The sequence below is a fragment of the Hypanus sabinus genome, chromosome 14, assembly GCF_030144855.1.
Source record: "Hypanus sabinus isolate sHypSab1 chromosome 14, sHypSab1.hap1, whole genome shotgun sequence".
NCBI lineage: Eukaryota > Metazoa > Chordata > Chondrichthyes > Myliobatiformes > Dasyatidae > Hypanus > Hypanus sabinus.
This window is the reverse complement of record NC_082719.1, coordinates 11,380,386-11,398,807: the sequence shown is the minus strand read 5'-3', so window position 1 is coordinate 11,398,807 and position 18,422 is coordinate 11,380,386. Positions and strand designations below refer to the sequence as shown.

The window sequence follows — 18,422 nt, the reverse complement described above, 5'->3', positions numbered from 1 at the left end:
CCCTTTTCCTCTTCGTATAACTGAAAAGAAATCTTTGATTATCCTGCTTTATATTATTGGCTAGTTTTCCCTCATATTTTCCCTTAGAGCTTTTTTAGTTGCCCTTTGTTGGATTTTAAAAGCTTCCCAATCATCCAACTTCCCACTTTTGCTACATTATATGCCCTTTCCTTGGCTTTTATGCAGTCCTTAATTTCCCTTGTCAGCCACTGTTGCCTGGCCCTGTCATTTGAGAACTTCTTCCTCTGTGGGACATATCTATCCTGCACCTTGTGAACTATCCCAGAAACATCAGCCACTTCTGCTCTGCCGTCATCCCCACCAGTATCCTCCACCAATCCACCTGGGCAGGCTCTTCTCTCATGCTTCTGTAATTCCTTTTTATTCCATTTCGATACTGATCCTGTGACTTGTGCTTCATCCTCTCAAATTGTAGTATGAATTCAGTCACATTATGATCCCTGCCTCCTGAGGGTTCCTTTACATTAAGCTCTGTAATAAGATCTGGGTTATTACACAATACACATTCTAAGATGGCCTTTCCCCGAGTAAGATCAGGCACAAGCTGCTCTCAAAAGCCACTTCATGGGCTTTCAACAAATTCCCTCTCTTGTGATCTGACACCAACCTGATTTTCCTAATCCCCTTTCATATTGAAGTCCCGCATTACAACTATGACATTACCCTTATTACATGCCTTTTCTAACTCACTTTGCAAACTCAACCCCACATTTTGACTACTATTTGGAGGCCATATATGATTCACTTTCAAGAATTCTTCATTTTATGTTCTTGATATTTATTGCTTGCCTGCTTGTTTATCTATTTCTTTATTTATATATTCTTTTTCTTTTTAGACAATAGACAATAGGTGCAGAAGTAGACCATTTGGCTCTTTGAGGCTGCACCGCCATTCTGAGATCATGGCTGATCATCTACTATCAATACCCGGTTCCTGCCTTGTCCCCATATCCCTTGATTCCCCTATCCATAAGATACCTATCTAGCTCCTTCTTGAAAGCATCCAGAGAATTGGACTCCACTACCTTCCGAGGCAGTGCGTTCCAGACCCCCACAACTCTCTGGGAGAAGAAGTTTTTCCTTAACTCTGTCCTAAATGACCTACCCCTTATTCTCAAACCATGCCCTCTGGTACTGGACTCTCCCAGCATCTGGAACATATTTCCTGTCTCTATCTTGTCCAATCCCTTAATAATCTTATATGTTTCAATCAGATCCCCTCTCAATCTCCTTAATTCCAGCGTGTACAAGCCCAGTCTCTCTAACCTTTCTGAGTAAGACAGTCCAGACATCCCAGGAATTAACCTTGTGAATCTACGCTGCACTTCCTCTACAGCCAGGATGTCCTTCCTTAACCCTGGAGACCAAAACTGTACACAATATTCCAGGTGTGGTCTCACCAGGGCCCTGTACAAATGCAAGAGGATTTCCTTGCTCTTGTACTCAATTCCCTTTGTAATAAAGGCCAACATTCCATTAGCCTTCTTCACTGCCTGCTGCACTTGCTCATTCACCTTCAGTGACTGATGAACAAGGACTCCTAGATCTCTTTGTATTTCTCCCTTACCTAACTCTACACCGCTCAGATAATAATCTGCTTTCCTGTTCTTACTCCCAAAGTGGATAACCTCACACTTATTCACATTAAACGTCATCTGCCAAGTATCTGCCCACTCACCCAGCCTATCCAAGTCATCCTGCATTCTCCTAACAGGAGAATTTTGTATTTTTGTATTTTTTGTATTTGTATAGCTTGTTGGATTTTTGTTTTTGTACATTGGTTGTTGTCTACACTGTTGGGAGCAGTCTTTCATTGATTCTATTGTGTTTCTTGTATTTACTGAGAATTCCTGTAAGAAAAGGATTTTGATAATAAATTTACTTTGAGGTTTGCATCTATGATGGAAACTAGGGTTTGGATTATTGTTATGGAATTTATTTTCTTGGACCCAGTCCCCTTTGGGTGGTTTCAAAAATGTCTTATCAGGTTCTTTTACTTTATCTTGAATTTCCATAAGCTCTGTCAATTGCTTGAGAAGAGATGCATCTAGTGTAGGTGATGGTTAATCTGAGTTAGCAATCAGTGATGTATTTAGGTGGTCATGGTACTCTAAGAAATAAGATGTAACATTCTTGTGTGCTCCTGTTTTTGCAATTGACACTTTGTTTATGGACAGTTGCACTTCAGGTACAATGGTAGCCTACTTTAGTTTTGCTAGGCCTGCTTTATCTCTCACTGCCTTCGCTCCATGATGCCAGTTGATTGCAGTTGGTGTGGAGTGCCATACTCCGCTTATACGTCTGTTTGTCTGCACGTAGCTTGGAAGCCTTTACCACTGAAGAAAGACTCGCATTCAGAGTTTTGGAGTTTTCTGGTGGTTGCAGTCTCACTGCAAGAACTTAAGGAGACTAGCCGTACAAAAATCCATTATACCTCTTAGGTTTCCCATAAGGTGGGTGGCCTTGGGAAGCCAGACATAAGCCAATATAATCAATTTACCATACTTGCATTGGTGCAGTTGGTTTAGTTTGACTTGTGACTGATCTGTAGTGTATTTAAATATACTATTTGATTAAGCCTTGTTAGTTTACATAATTCATTTTGTGTTATATGTAAGAAGCACGTGAATGGTATATGTCATTACGCCACCATGTCACATGTGAGTGCCTCACTGAAGAGAAACTGAGTAGATAAAGCTTATCCTGGCTCCTGTGTTCTTCTTTCAATTAGTTTCTAGTGTTACAAAACATAACATGATCCTCTATTATTGGCCAAACATTCTTTACTATTTGCAATGAATTGCTTACAATCACTCAACGTGTAAGACCACCAGTATAATTTTGCAGGAATGGCTTGTTCACTACCATGATTATGTCCAAATCCTTGGTGGGCTTTGCAAATCAGTGATTCCTGCTTGTGTACAGAATGTATTTGCTTATCTTTTTATAGGGCTGCATACCCAAAACCTTATCTTCACCATCAGCTTCATATTTTTACTGTGATGGAAATTCTTTGGAATTGGATACAGTAGTATCTAGGAGAATTCTTAAAATTGGTTGTTTTTATTTGTTATTTATACTGTACTATCAAACGCTGGCCTCCTTTATAGACAATAGATGCAGGAGTAGGCCATTTGGCCCTTCTAGCCAGCACCGCCATTCAATGTGATCACGGCTGATCATACACAATCAGTACCTCGTTCCTGCCTTCCCCCCATATCCTTTGATTCCGCTATCTTTAAGAGCTCTATCTAACTCTTTCTTGAAAGCATCCAGAGAATTGGCCTCCATTGCCTTTTGAGGCAGAGCATTCCACAGATCCACAACTCTCTGGGTGAAAAAGTTTTTCCTGAACTCCATTCTAAATGCCTACCCCTTATTCTTAAACTGTGGCCTCTGGTTCTGGACTCCCCCAACATCGGGAACATGTTTCCTGCCTTTAGCATGTCCAATCCCTTAATAATCTTATATGTTTCAATCAGATCCCCTCTCATCCTTCTGAATTCCAGTGTATACAAGCCCAGTCGCTCCAATCTTTCAACATATGACAGTCCCGCCATCCCAGGAATTAACTTTGTGAACCTACTCTGCACTCCTTCAATAGCAAGAACGTCCTTCCTCAAATTTAGAGACTAAAACTGAACACAATACTCCAGGTGTGGTCTCACCAGGGCCCTGTACATCTGCAGGAGGACCTCTTTGTTCCTATACTCAACTCCCCTTGTTATGAAGGCCAACATGCCATTAGCTTTCTTCACAGCCTGCTGTCCCTGCATGCTTATTTTCAATGATTAATGTACAAGAACACCTAGCTCTCATTGTACTTCCCCTTTCCCTAACTTGACACCATTCAGATAGTAATCCACCTTCCTGTTCTTGCCACCAAAATGGATAACCTCACATTTATCCACATTAAACTGCATCTGCCCACTCATCCAACCTGTCCAAGTCTGCATTCTCCTAAAATTCTCACATTTCACACTGCCACCCAACTTTGTGTCATCTGCAAATTTGTGAATGTTACTTTTAATCCCTTCATCTAAATCATTAATGTCTGCACTGAGCCTTGCGGTACCCCACTAGTCACTGCCTGCCATACTGAAAAGGACCCGTTAATCCTTACTCTTTGTTTCCTGTCTGCCAACCAATTTTCTATCCATGTTAGTACCCTATTCCCAATACCATGTGCTCTAATTTTGCCCACTAATCTCCTAAAAACCTTATCAAAGGCTTTCTGAAAGTCCAGGTACACTGCATCCACTGGCTCTCCCTTGTCCATTTTCATAGTTACATCCTCAAAAAATTCCAGAAGATTAGTCAAGCATGATTTCCCCTTCATAAATCCATGCTGACTCGGACTGATCCTTCTACTGCTATCCAAATATGCCACTATTACCATAGTAAGGTTTACCCCGACAACTTTTACTTGTCTGTTACCTATTTATTACCATAGCTGTGTAAGAGTACAACAGTATGTCCCAGGATTTGTAACACTCGTATTAACATTTGTCAATAATATTTCATAAATATTCATTCATGTTAACCAACATGGAAGCAGGTTACCTCTGTGTATTCTCCATCCAGTAGCTGACCAGGTAGCAAGATCTCATTCCACCACATCCCTAACGTAATTAGAGTCAGTACATTAGGACTGGTTTTGGTGTATTTGCTTGTCTTAGACATAATTCTAGGGCTTTAGCCTCTGCAAGGCCCATAAAGGATGCACCTGTAAATCACATGACAAAGAAGAGAAAAGCTATAGATGTTGGAAATCTAAGCAACACACACAAAATGCTGAGGACTCAGCAGGCCAGGCAGCATCTATGGGAAAGAACAAACAGTTGACATTTCAGGCTGAGAACCTGCATCAGGACTGAAGAAGAGAGATGAGGAGTCACAGAACAAGATGGGGAAGAGGAGGACATAGTACAAGTTGATTGGTAAAACTGGAAGGGGGAGGAGTGAAAAAATAGCTGGGAATTTGATTGGTGAGAGAGGTAAAGGGCTGGAGAAGGGGGTATCTGATAGGAGAGGACAGAAGGCCATGAATGAAAGGGTAGGGGAAGGATCACCAGAGGGAGGTGATGGGCAGGCAAGGAGGGGAATGGTGAAGGGATGGGGGGCAATTACCAGAAGCTCGAGAAATTGATGTTCGTGTGACATCAGCTTGGAGGCTATTCAGATAGAATATAAGGTATTACTCTTCCAACACACTCAACAACACCCTATTTTCTGTTTCCCCTTCCCTTTCTTCTATGGCATTCTGTCCTCTTGTATTAGATTTCCCCTTCTCCAGCCCTTTATCTCTTTCACCAACTGACTTGACTCCCAGCTCTTTACTTCACCCCTCCCCTTCTGAGTTTCATCTAGCACCTACTGCCTTGTACTTCTTAAGCCCCTGCGCACCCCCCCCCCCCAACTTTCCTACTCTGACTTCTCTTTTTTTCCTCCAGTCCTGATGAAGGGTCTTGGCCCGAAACGTCGACAGCTTGCTCTTTTCGAGGATGTTGGCCATTTTGTAGCACCAAGTGAGCTGTCATAGCACTAGTCAAGGGGTCTCAGAATTGTGTTGGATTAATAATTCTTTCTAAAATAACACTTCTGGTAGAATGTGATCGCTTTAGATGGCAACTGTGATGATGTTGGGTTTGCCGACAGTACGATTCTAAACACAAATGAGACCTTAAACCCCATCAGATATAAATAGCCACGAGTACCCTCATGAAAGGGAGATTATATTGTAACTGCACAGTCTTTAATGACTTGTTCATTTCACTGTTCACTCTCCACAGGGAGCTTAGCTGCCATTACCCACCATTTGAGCAGTGGATTCCCTCTCCTTACTAAGGAGAAGATACTTCAGCTAACAAAATAGTTTTAAAATACATGGATGAGGATAAAGATGAGAGGTGACCTGATCGAGGTGTATAAGATAATGAGAGGCATTGATCGTGTGGATAGGCAGAAGCTTTTTCCCAGGGCTGAAATGGTTGCCACAAGAGGACACAGGTTTAAGGTGCTGGGGAGTAGGTACAGAGGAGATGTCAGGGGTAAGTTTTTTTTACTCAGAGAGTGGTGAGTGCGTGGAATGGGCTGCTTGCAACAGTGGTGCAGGTGGATATGATAGGGTCTTTTAAGAGACTTCTGGATAGGTACTTGGAGCTCAGAAAAATAGAGGACTATGGGAAGCCTAGTAATTTCTAAGATAAGGACATGTTCGGTACAACTTTGTGGGCCGAAGGGCCTGTATTGCGCTGTAGATTTTCTATGTTTCTAATTAATTTATTTACAGTGATACATGTTTAAATCCAAACTTCTTAAAGCAAATGTAAAACTCAGAGGATTTCTGTCTTAAATATTTTCAAATTACAAACCATTTCTAAAACACAAAACTTTTCTAAACCTCAAAGAACAAAGGATTTCCAGAACAGATACAATTCCTATAAACTAAAAAAGACATTCCAATAATGCAAGTGAACAAATTTTCCATTGGAGAAATTGAAGCTGGAGTAATGGACTCTAGTTCACGTGTTTTTTCAGGGTTTTCGATGTTTCTTACCCCATTCTGGGGTGTAGGGGTGTCAGGGAGAGGTAGTACCTCTGACAGGGAACACGTCGTACTCTTCTGAGTAGTTCGTCCGCATTGGTCCTCACCTGACACTCAGCTCTCACCAGTGGTTCCTCATAGCTGTTTGCATGCAACAGCGGCCACACCCCGGGCAACGGCTTCGACTGTCCGGCAAAACCTGGTGAGGGTAGCCGATGGGCCTCAAACCCTCAGTCAGTTAGAGCTTGTCTACCTACGCATGCGAAGACTGAATTCCGCGGACTACGCGGAGGAGACCACCACTTGGCGGTCCAACGAGTAGAAAGGCGGAAAGGCGGACCCAGCAAAGCGTTGTGGAGCGCAATCAGGGCACAGTGAGACACGTAGGACACTGCTGGCCATCCACTGCATCCCGACTTATCTCCAGCCGTCTCGACTCCGTCTTGCAACTGGATACAGATAGGTCGGGACGAGAGAGTGAGGCTGACGATTTGCACAACTCCCTCACTTTAATCCAAGTCAAGTGCAAGTCACGACTCCAAACCCATGCCACTAAAAAACTTCAAGTCCTGTGGCGATGGGCGAGCGGCGAAGCAGCAGGTGTGGATACACTGGAAGCTGTAGTCACAAACCTGCACACAGGCGGCCCAGGGCATTGGGTCGTTCTCCACTGGAATGAAGCAGCAGTGGAGCTCGGCAGCCCCCTGGGTGTCTGAGCAGTCCTCTTTAGGAATCGCTCTACTCACCTCCATGGAGGAAGGGGCTAGAAAAGGTGCCTCGGACATAGCCTGCTTCATCTTACCCTGGCCAGCACACCGTGGCTGGTGGGGATCCCACTCAGTGGTCGAACTACAAAGAAGACAAAAGTGAAGGTGCTCAACCTTAGCACGTGGAACGTGCGAACTCTGCTTGACGTCACCAAGGCTGTCAGACCTGAAAGAAGAACAGCACTGGTCGCCAAAGAACTAGCCCGCTATAACGTGGACATTGCAGCACTCGGCGAAACACGCCTAGCGGACAAGGGCCAGCTTACAGAACGTGGTGGTGGGTACACCTTCTTCTGGAGCGGTCGCAGAAGCACTGAACGACGAGAGGCTGGCGTTGGATTTGCCATCCGATCCCACCTCGCTCATAAACTTGCCAAGCTTCCAGAGAGCATCAACGAGGGCCCGATGACACTTCGGCTCCCACTTGGCAAAGAGGAGTACAATGCTGATCAGCGCATATGCCCCAACAATGACCAACCCAGATGACATCAAAGTCCTATGAAGAACTTGATGCCCTCATAGCAGCAGTCCCACAGCCAGAGAAGCTTATTGTCCTCGGGGACTTTAACGCCAGAGTGGGGACAGGTTACCAGACCTGGGAAGGGATTCTTGGAAGACATGGTATTGGCAAGTATAACAGCAATGGCCTGCTGCTCCTCAAGACATGCACTACGCATGACCTTGTCATCACCAACACCCTATTCTGCCTCCCTACCCATAACAAGACATCTTGGATGCATCCACGCTCTAGGCACTGGCATCTGATTGACTATGTCATCACCAGAAAGAGGGACTGGCAAGACGTGAGAGTGACAAAGGCCATGTGTGGTGCCGACTGCTGGACGGATCATCGACTCGTAGTGTCCAAGTTTAAACTTCGCATCCTGCCTGTGAGAAGACCCCAAGGTCAGAAGACTGCAAAGAGGCTCAATGTCTCCAAGCTGAAGAGCAGCGTAGTTGCAGAAGAATTTCATGAAGACCTAGATAGCAGGCTGCTTGACACACCCCAGGATGACCACTCCAGCATTGAGGAGCAGCGGATGGCTTTCGGAGATGCAGTCTACTCTACCGCTCTCGAACACCTCGGACCAGCAATCCGTAGACATCAAGACTGGTTCGATCAGAACGACATGGAGATACAGGCACTGTTGTCAGAGAAACACCGACTGTTCAGAGCGCACCAGAACGATCCCACTTCACAAACAAAGATAGATGCCTTCGCCAGTGCAAGACGGAAAGTGCAGAAGAAACTCTGTGAGATGCAGGATGTCTGGTTCAGCAATAAGGCCAATGAGATCCAGGGCTACGCAGACAGTCACGACACCAAGCGTATCTATGACGCTTTGAAGGCTATGTATGGACCTCAGTCCTCTGGCTCCTCCCCCCTCCTCAGTGCAGATGGGACTCGGCTGCTGACAGAGAAAAAGCGGATTTTGGTGAGATAGGCTGAACACTTCAACCAGGTCCTCAACCGCCCTACCGACATCAATGATGAGGCCATTGCTCGCATACCTCAGGTGGAGATCAACCTGGACCTTGACAACCTCCCCACAGAAGAAGTCAGAAAAGCCATCAGGCAACTTTCTTGTAGCAAAGCACCAGGATCAGATGCAATCCCTGCTGAAGTCTACAAAGCAGGAGGCCCATTCATGATGCAGAAGCTGACTGAGCTCTTCCAGTCTATGTGGAACGAAGGAAAGGTCTCCCGCAACAGTTGAAAGATGCCAGTATAGTCCACATCTACAAGAGGAAAGGCAACCGCCAGTCTTGTGACAATCACCAAGGCATCTCCCTCCTGTCCATAGCTGGGAAAATCTTGGCTCGTGTCCTGCTTAATCGCCTTCTCCAACACCTTGAGCAAGATCTCCTCCCAGAAAGCCAGTGTGGCTTCTGTGCAGAATGTGGAACTGTTGATGAGATATTTGCTGCACGCCAACTCCAGGAAAAATGTCAAGAGCAGCACAGTGACCTCTTTATGACCTTCGTTGATCTGACCAAGGCATTTGATAGTCAGCAGAGATGGCTTTTGGAAGATAATGGAGAAGTTTAGCTGTCCTAGCAGGTTCATCACGATTGTTCGGCAGTTCCACGATGGCATGATGGTGAAAGTTTTGGATGATGGTGATGAGTCAGAAACCTTCCCAGTGACGAACAGTGTGAGGCAAGGATGCGTTCTCACCCCTACCCTCTTTAGCATGGTCTTCTCTGCTATGCTAAATGATGTCTTTCGCGATTGTCAGGATGGTATACACGTCAGATACAGGACTGGTGGTGGGCTATTCAACCTCCGGCGTCTACAGGCTGTTACAAAGGTAAAGGAGACCATCATCAGAGACCTCTTATTCACTGATGATTCACCCTCAACACCAGCACACTGCAGAAGATGCAGTGAGAAATGGACTGCCTCTCACGAGCCTGTGACAACTTCAGACTTACAATCAGCACCAAAAAGACCGAAGTTATGTACCAGCCCACCCCGGAAAGCCCTACCAGGAACCACACATCACAGTAAAGGGGCAGAAGTTACTGGCAGTCGACAGCTTTACTTATCTGGGCAGTACTCTATCATGGGTGGTGAACATAGATGCAGAGATCAGCAACAGAATTGCCAAAGCCAGTGCCACCTTTGGGAGACTCCGTGAGAATGTATGAGAGCGGAGAGGACTCAGCCTTACCACCAAGCTGAAGGTCTACCGAGCAGTGGTTCTCACCACCCTCCTCTATGCCAGCGAGACCTGGACTGTCTACAGCAGACACACTAAACAGCTCAACCACTTCCACTTGAGCTGCCTCCGCAGACTTCTCCATGTACGATGGCAGGACAAAGTCCCAGATACGGAGGTCCTGGAGCGGGCTAGCACCCACAGCGTCTACATCCTCCTACAGAAAGCCCAAGCCAGATGGGCTGGCCACGTCGTCAGGATGTCTGACAGTCGACTACCAAAACAGCTGCTGTATGGAGAGCTGAGCCAGGGCAAGCGCTCAGTTGGAGGGCAGAAGAAACGTTTCAAAGACTGCCTCAAAGTGTCCCTCAAAGAACTCAACATCAATCCCAGTAGCTGGGAATTGCTTGCTCTGGACCGCCCAACCTGCTGGAGCAGGACCACTAAAGGAGCGTATGCAGCAGAAATCAGAAGCACCGCAGAGGCTCAGAGGAAACGCATTGCGTGCAAGTCTTGAGCTACCTCCACTTCCACTGCAGCACCTACCCTCATGTGTCCCACATGTGGGTGAGCTTTCAGGGCCCGAATTGGCCTCACCGGTCGCCTCTGGACCCACAGCCACTTGACAGAAGTCGTGGTTGTCTTCGACTCCGAAGGACGAACAACAACATTTCAGTTGGTGACTTTATATGTTTATTCCTCGGATACCCTTTTTACATAAAACGTCTGCACAGTTCTCAGCCTACCCAATTAATGCTTTGAAATTAACTTCCTTAAAACTCCCAACATGAATGGATCAGTTATTGATTGCTAAATGCTATTATCCATCTGGTCTTCAAGCTTCTTTCAACTAAGCAACATAGGCAGCAGAGCCTGTTTTGAAACAAGCCGAATTAAATAGCCCTTTGTCTCATATAGCAGTTTTTGGAGTAATAAACCATGTATCATGAGTTAAATCTTTCTACTTACAGAGCATTTGCCATGTACAGAGCTTGTTTGCAAAGCTTTGTTTTAACTGCAAGCTGATTACTGCTTTAATTTATATTTTGAGAACTGAAGACTGACTCCCATTTACGACCAGAAGCTAAACAAAGCATAGTTCAAAGTTTACTTACATCTATTTCATCTTACATGTGGCAGCTGGTGTATTTAGAAAGCAAACTTTGCAAAACATGAGACCCCCCTGGGCCACGAAGCAAATATCCATCACAGAGAAATAGTAATGGCAAAGCCAAATACGTTCCTGCTTCATGGGGAAGAATTGTGCATGTGTTTTTGTGTTGTTTCAATGGGCAGAGAGAAGACAAATAGACAGGAGTGTGGCAGTTGCTCAGTTTATTTATCTGCAATTGCAATACACACCCAAACTATAGATTTAGGTTCCATACCTTTGTGGTAAAGTTAACAACTTACTGCCCGGCAGCATTTGATATGTTTTTAACCCTATACATTTATCCCTATGCCGTTGGAAAAATTCTTGAACAGTTGGTAAATTTTGATGTTGCATTGTTTTAAAGTTCTGTGTTTTTCTGCTCCGTGGAAAGTCAATATCTATTTATAATGTATTTTAAACATGATGTATAAATCATAGCAGATTTGCTGAAAAAGCATGTAGCTAAACTAAGAGTTCAGTTCACATATACAGATGCGTTAATAATTAAAGCAATTGTTAGAAATATTATTTTCCATAGAAGCACTTCAGATTGATCACAAATGCATGGGAAATACATTCAGCCCCTGACCCTGGAATGTGTTTCAGCTGTATGAGATTGTGTGTGAAAACAAGATAGCCACTGTCTTTGCTAAGTATTTTCTTAATTATGTTCCCACAAGAATTGGCAACAGATCTAACAGACCAAAGAAACTGTGGTGATTGTGTTTTTAAATGATAAAATAAAGGCTTGTTTGTGAAATCTTCAGGTCCCAGCATCTGTAGTAGCACATGATATTTTACTCCTGTGCCTGTCGTGAGTCTGATCTGAAAGGATGGCACTTTCTCGCGCAAGTGCATTGTGGCAGATCTGAAGATCCTTCGGGAGTTTCCAATCAATCACTTGACTGAGTGGAATTCAGTCGAACACTGAATTAGCTCAGAACAGAATGTATTCATGTGTAACAACCCACTATCTGGATGACACCAAAATGGCTCCTAGTCCTTGAAGGTCTTTACAATGATTAGCCGGGAGAATTGGCTGTTTCTGTCAATCACACTGCTTTACAGCTATTTCTACTGACTTCCATGTAGCAGCGACAGACTTGCTTCAGATGAAGGAGGGATCACCGCTGTTGCTGTTCTGTCGTGATGAAGTGGACCTTGTTTGCAGCAAAATGTGCCCTGCTATAATCCTTGTGTCAAAGAAGAGATTGCAATGAACATAATCTTGAATAGAGCATTAAACCATTCCGGCTGGGTGAGTCTCAAAGAGGGACGGTATAGAATGTGACTGAGTTACCAAGTGTCGAATCACAGGAGTTGTGGGATGTTTAAGGGCTTTCTGTGTGCAGCTGTTCGAGCAGAGAGCATAAAGTGGCAGTTTTGGTGTGAAATGTGGTGAGCTAAATTATTAAATCTAAGGTTTAAATGCTTAGGGGTATTTCCTGAATGCCTTGGAAACTGCTGTTGATCACTTATCTCAGCAAGCGCCTGACAAAGGAGAGCTCTGAATCTCTCCAACAGTGCAACTGTTTCAGCAATGAACATCCTGCTTTCTTTCAATTATTTTACACAAAACTCTTTTGTAAGTACCTTGCTTGCTTTTTTTTAATATACCAGTACAATACAACTGGAGCATTCTAGTTCGAAGAACAGGAAGAAAAATAAACAATTTTAATATTCCATAATATATTATTTAAATTTTCCATTCTTAGTTTCTAATGTAGAATGTTAGGCATGTGCAGCATACAGTGTAATTGTTTAAATTCTGCTGTATTTACAGAAAGCACAAATCCACTCTGCTTAAAAATGGTATCAAGTATAACATTGCATTATCAATAAAAATACAAAATCTTGAAAAAATGCCTACTTATGTACTATCATAGAGAACACAGCATGCTTAATTTTAACAGTTCAGAAGGAAATGGTTGAAGCTAATTGTTACACCATTAATTTCTCAGAAAATAGTCATAGTACTGAATCAGTTAGCACAGTTTGGACAAACTAACATCGTCTGTACAAAACCACACTTTAATCATAACTCTGTAACCTTCCCAGTGCTCGTCATAGACCTGTTCTGCTCTGGCTTCATTCAATTCCTGTTGATTCAGTGGTTGGGTGGGTGGAGAAGTTTGGAGGGGGATGGTGAAAAATAAAAATGACAGCGAGCATGCAAATCTTCATAATCCTGCATTGTATTAAAGCCTAGGAAAGATTATTGCGGGCAATGCAAAAATAAAGTAAGATTAAACCCAGACGGTTTAAATAATTTCCTTGCTCGAGCGGAGTAAAGTGATAATATTCTGTATGTTAAGCAGGAGTTTCAGGTACATTGTGATATAGTGTACTCTCTAAAGCACTTTGCAAAATAAAACTGACCTTGCTAACCACTTATAGATAGCGAAGGGAGGAGTTAACTTTTTGAAAGTAGCATGTTACTGTGGTATGGGATTTATCCTCCTGATGCTGAACAATCATATATTTTGATAAATTGCAATAGTTGGGACATCTGAAAAGTGCAGGTACATGGAGATACTACACTGAGTAATAAATAAATGATCAAATGTACTAAAAAGCAGTTGTCAAGGTGTCACAGAGCAATGGCCAAATATCTAAGAGGCTGCTTCAAGTATTGACTGCTCAAATATATAAAGGAGTTGTCCAAGTGCTCTTATCACACTGCAGCTTAACATGAGTAAAACCTGTGCAACTGATTAACTTGAACTAGTGACAGGGATTTTGATTCATTACCATTCTGACATGAGCTAGGTAGAGAATATCGCACAAGGAAACCACTGCCACTAACTGCAAATCAGAAACTAAGAGCACTTTACAAACAGCTTAAGCAATCTTTATGTACATTGTGGAATTCTATGCTTTCTGTTACAGTTTCAGTAACTCATTTTAAAATAACTTGGATTTGCTTTGAAAATATTAAAATATCATTAGTGCTTCTATGCTAAACAATGCCCATTTCATCATTAAAAGATCACCAAAGTCTTTTGGAACTTTTTTCTGCTCCCTTCAAATGTTAAGTAAACTTTTTAAAGAATGTTGTTTTCCTTTTAAGTGGAAGTATTGCTTTTATTTTCACCTGCTGACAGTGTTGGGACATTGTTCAGCTTCAATGATGCTACCACAAACAAGCGGTATTTACATCTGATGTGTTTAAATTATGTTGGAGGTAAACTGCTTCTTAATATTTGAGCAACACACACAAAATGCTATGGGAACTCAGCAAGTCAGGCAGCATCAACAGAAGGAAATAATTAGTTCACATTTCGGACCGAGGTCCTTAATCAAAATCCAGCATTTTGTGTGTGCATTATTCTGGTTTCCCAGCATCTGCAGAATCTTGTGTTCTTAATATTAGAGCAGTATGAACGGATGACAGCTGATTCATCATTCATCATTAATAATTGAACCTGTATTCACAGAGAATGGAGAGTCATTATATAAAACTGTACACGCAGGTTCTGAACAACAATTATTTCCTTTTTAAAGTAGCCAAGGAACAGGCAGTTCTGCATTCAGCCAGTGCCAGTGACTGGTAGCATCAGAAAGCATTTGGTTAGACCAGAGTCAGGTAGTACAGAATGCATCAAACCATGTTATTGAAATGCCTCAACTGTTTTTCAAAGCACATGTCACTTCTATTTGCGGATTCTCTCTGCTGAGTCTATTGAAGTTGCCAGCAATGTCAGAGTATTACAGATTTGCATGGCTTGCAGAAAGCTTGACCCCTTTACACCCACATTTGATGTTAGAGGTTACCAATGCTGTTCTTCTTCTGGTAAGATAGTACAGATAGTGGTCGCAGGGAGTCAGAAAATGCTGAAAAGTTCATTTTGGAATATGGCAGATAAATTCTGAAGTGAGCTATTGTTTGTTGGAGACTTTAAAATTTGAGTGTGTATGGAAAGGTCAGGTAAATTAATTAAGCTGCAGTCCATCTATATAAATGCACTTTAGAGTTGCACCTTGTTTGTGTAACCAGGCAGAGAGCTGTTTTCTAGCAAATAGTGAATGGCATAAATTTCATTGAAAGTGCTAAGGGATTTCCCTAACGTACCAAAGTGAGGCAGACTTCTATTGCTCTGCAAAAATGGAGAATATAAAACTCAGAAGAAATGTTGTTACAAAAAGGATACCTTTTAATTTGTTCCCACAAACCACTAGTTCATCACAAAATCATCAAGTACCATTGTTAGGCTCTATTGCAACATTTATTATCAAAGCATCAAGAGACTTAAATTGCGGTGTGGATCACTTGTACACAAATGGTGAATTTATTTGCCTCAGTTGTTTCATTTGTAATCCTTTCAAATGTTATTTGTGTACTTATTAAAAATAAGTCAGATTTTGAGGCAAAATACCAGAGAAAGTAACCCCATTTATTCCAACATCTCCTGCTTTTTTTAATTCCATATATTCAAGAGGTTTGCTTCATATCATTTCAGGGTCTTAGTTGAAATAAACTTCTTTCCACTGAAGAACCTTTTATCAAATGTAATAGATCCAAAACACAAAAAAACTAAATCCACCAAACCAGGCTTCCATCTGATATCAAACTGGGGAGTTTGCTTGAATCAAAAGTGTGTTAAGTTCACTATATTTTAGCTATTATTAAAAATGAGAATATGGATACCTGCTTTTGTTACTGTGGTTGTGTGGGCTGCATGGTAAACATTGTAAACTGCAAGTGGTGGAATATTAACTGTTTATTGGGTGGTGTTTTCTTCACCTTTCCGAAATTTGTTAGTTTGGTACCTTTGAAACAACAGAAATAACTAAAACTGATAACAATCTCTCCCACCCCGTCGAAATAGAAAACATTTTCTGAAGGAAATAGTAAGTTACTATGTAGTCCAATCACAAACAAGAGAAATCTCTTGAGTCCTGATGAAGAGTCTCAGCCCGAAATGTTGACTGTACACTTTCCATGGATGCTGTCTGGCCTGCTGAGTTCCTCCAGCGTTTTGTGTGTTGCTTTACTATATAGTGATATATTCCAATGTTCAAGGTTAAACTACATTCCATAAAGTGCTTGTCTTAATTAAAGGAAGTTACATCTTAATATTGGATTCTGTTTCTGAAAATTCAGTATGTAAGTGGCAATGTCAGTAGCAATCATTTACAATGAGACATGAAGCTGATCCTAGATAAACATAAGCTGGACCCTGGCCTGGCTAACATTTGCATGACCCCTACACCACCAAAACAGATACTCTTTGTACAATTTTGATGTGTGAAGGTTACCATTTCAAATGTCCCTACACACAAGAATTATATTTCAGAATGTGACTTGATGAGGTGATATATGAATGTATTCCTTTTATCAACATGGTCCTTTCAGACAATTCAATCGTACACAACTATTTTGGTAAGTTATGTGTTTTGGTGAAGGAGATTGAGAAAGAGAAGGAAAATGGGTAACCTTAGTAAAATCTATTAAAACATAAATAATTTATTTTGCATCACTTATAATAATTAATAAGCATTTCCTTTTTTTCTGTTCTTTGAATAATTTACAGGTAATTTGTTTAAAGGTTTAAAATTAAAATGAAGTGATATCTACTACTCAAAGATAAATAATCATTCATCACTGAACTGTATGTCTAAACTGCCTCTGCAAAATAAATTTCTTAAAATCTCCAGGCCGATGCTTTGTTTAAGCTACATTAATGTACGTTTTAAATTTATTTCCAAGGCATTTCCGGAGTGGGAGGGGTTTTCTGGTTATAGTTTTCCATTTTGGTGCCCTGTTAACATTGGGAACAGTTGCCCTCTAGTGTTGAAAGAAAGAATATAACCCAGGAGTCTGTGAAATATAAAGGTGTGTTGAATCTACGGAATTAGTTCACTTTCCCTATAAATTACAATGTTTTGAGTCACTCTCAATATCTTCTGATACTGTTATTTCTCCAGTGTTGTTTGCTGCATTTTTGCATGAGTGATTGGTATTTACCAGTTCTATGGGCACTTCAATTTCACTGAAAGAATAATTGTTTTACTGTGTTGCATTGTGTCTTATTTCAACTTTTAGAAATAGTGTTTAGTTCATTACCGAGTTCCTTGCTGAGTTTAGTAGTAATCATTTAAATTGTGGTATATTGGTTATGCGGGGAAGTTGAAATTCAATGTAGCAGGATATTGCAGCAGTATTAAAGAATTATGAAAAAGAAATCCAAGTTGATTTGAAGAAACCTTTCTGAAATTCTAAATATAATCACTCTGATATGAAAGGTTTATTGCTTCATTTTACCAAAATAAAGCAGTACTTTTATAGAAAGAATATTGGTTGTAGAATTAATCTCTGCAGTACCTGTTGTTTGTGTGAAATGACTGCTGATTTGTTCTGTAGGAATCTGATTTCCACACATACGTCTGTATCAAACATTGGAACGTGTTGTGTACATTCATTGGCTAGAAATAGTCGAATAACAATGTCAGTAAATGACCACTACCAACTCTCATATCTGACAGTGGAAGAGTCCGTGGTTCCTACATTAACCTTATCAGCCACCATAGTGCCCACAAAACTGGAATGCAAACATCCTCCATTAATATGTGACAATGGGAGAGATCTCTTTCTATTTATAGAGCTCAACAATTACTTATGGCTTAGTTGCTAAGCCTCCAAGCTTCTTTTGTGCTGAGGGTATGGTGTTCCAGAAGCTCAAGAAGATTGTACTGACTTTAAGGGTCCTGTGGTATCCAGTTGCTCCTGCATTTTGCTCAATTTTTAGAGTGATTACTAGTGATACGATACATAACAGGAAGAATATCTAGATGGCATACAGAAGAGGAGAACTTCCTAAGGATGCAGGTGGAAAGGGTTACAGCTGGAGGAATAATAAATAATTCAGTCAGGTTTCAGTGGGGTGGGGAGTCACAGATGATTTTTTCAAGATGGATGAACGTATCTAATTCTTCCTTGTAAAGGAGCTCAAAGGAAGTAAAAGGCCATGGTAACATTAAGAACACCCATCACTTTGTAGGCACTGCATGCTAACTCAGAAATCCACTTGAAGTGGACAACAAAATATTGTCTGTGACTCTGCTATACAACCCAGACACGCGAGCACCCTGTTGAGAAACGAACCTTTGCTATCACACACACAATGAGATAGAGTAAACTTGAATTACTGCACATTGAACATTATTTACTCAAATAGGGCTTGAAATTTCCTGTATTGTGTGCTACATAATGGGAGGCCCCTGCCTGAATGGAGGCCAGAAGGTGGCAGGGAAATAATACAGGAGAGCCA

General features: G+C 41.9%; 1 protein-coding gene across 8 annotated transcripts in view; it reads left to right on the top strand.

Annotated features, from left to right (window-relative positions):
* The window catches only part of ndst3 (N-deacetylase/N-sulfotransferase (heparan glucosaminyl) 3), a 595,362-nt gene that overhangs the window by 317,462 nt on the left and 259,478 nt on the right, over positions 1-18,422 (top strand). Inside the window, exon 1 of one of the 8 annotated variants that reach the window (XM_059988773.1) lies at positions 12,109-12,409. The exons of 6 other annotated variants lie outside the window; for them this stretch is intronic. The gene's annotated coding sequence lies outside the window, so the exon portion shown is untranslated. Of the gene's footprint in view, positions 1-12,108; positions 12,410-12,527; positions 12,550-18,422 lie in introns of those variants that run through there. One more of the 8 variants, XM_059988780.1, reaches the window with a different exon arrangement.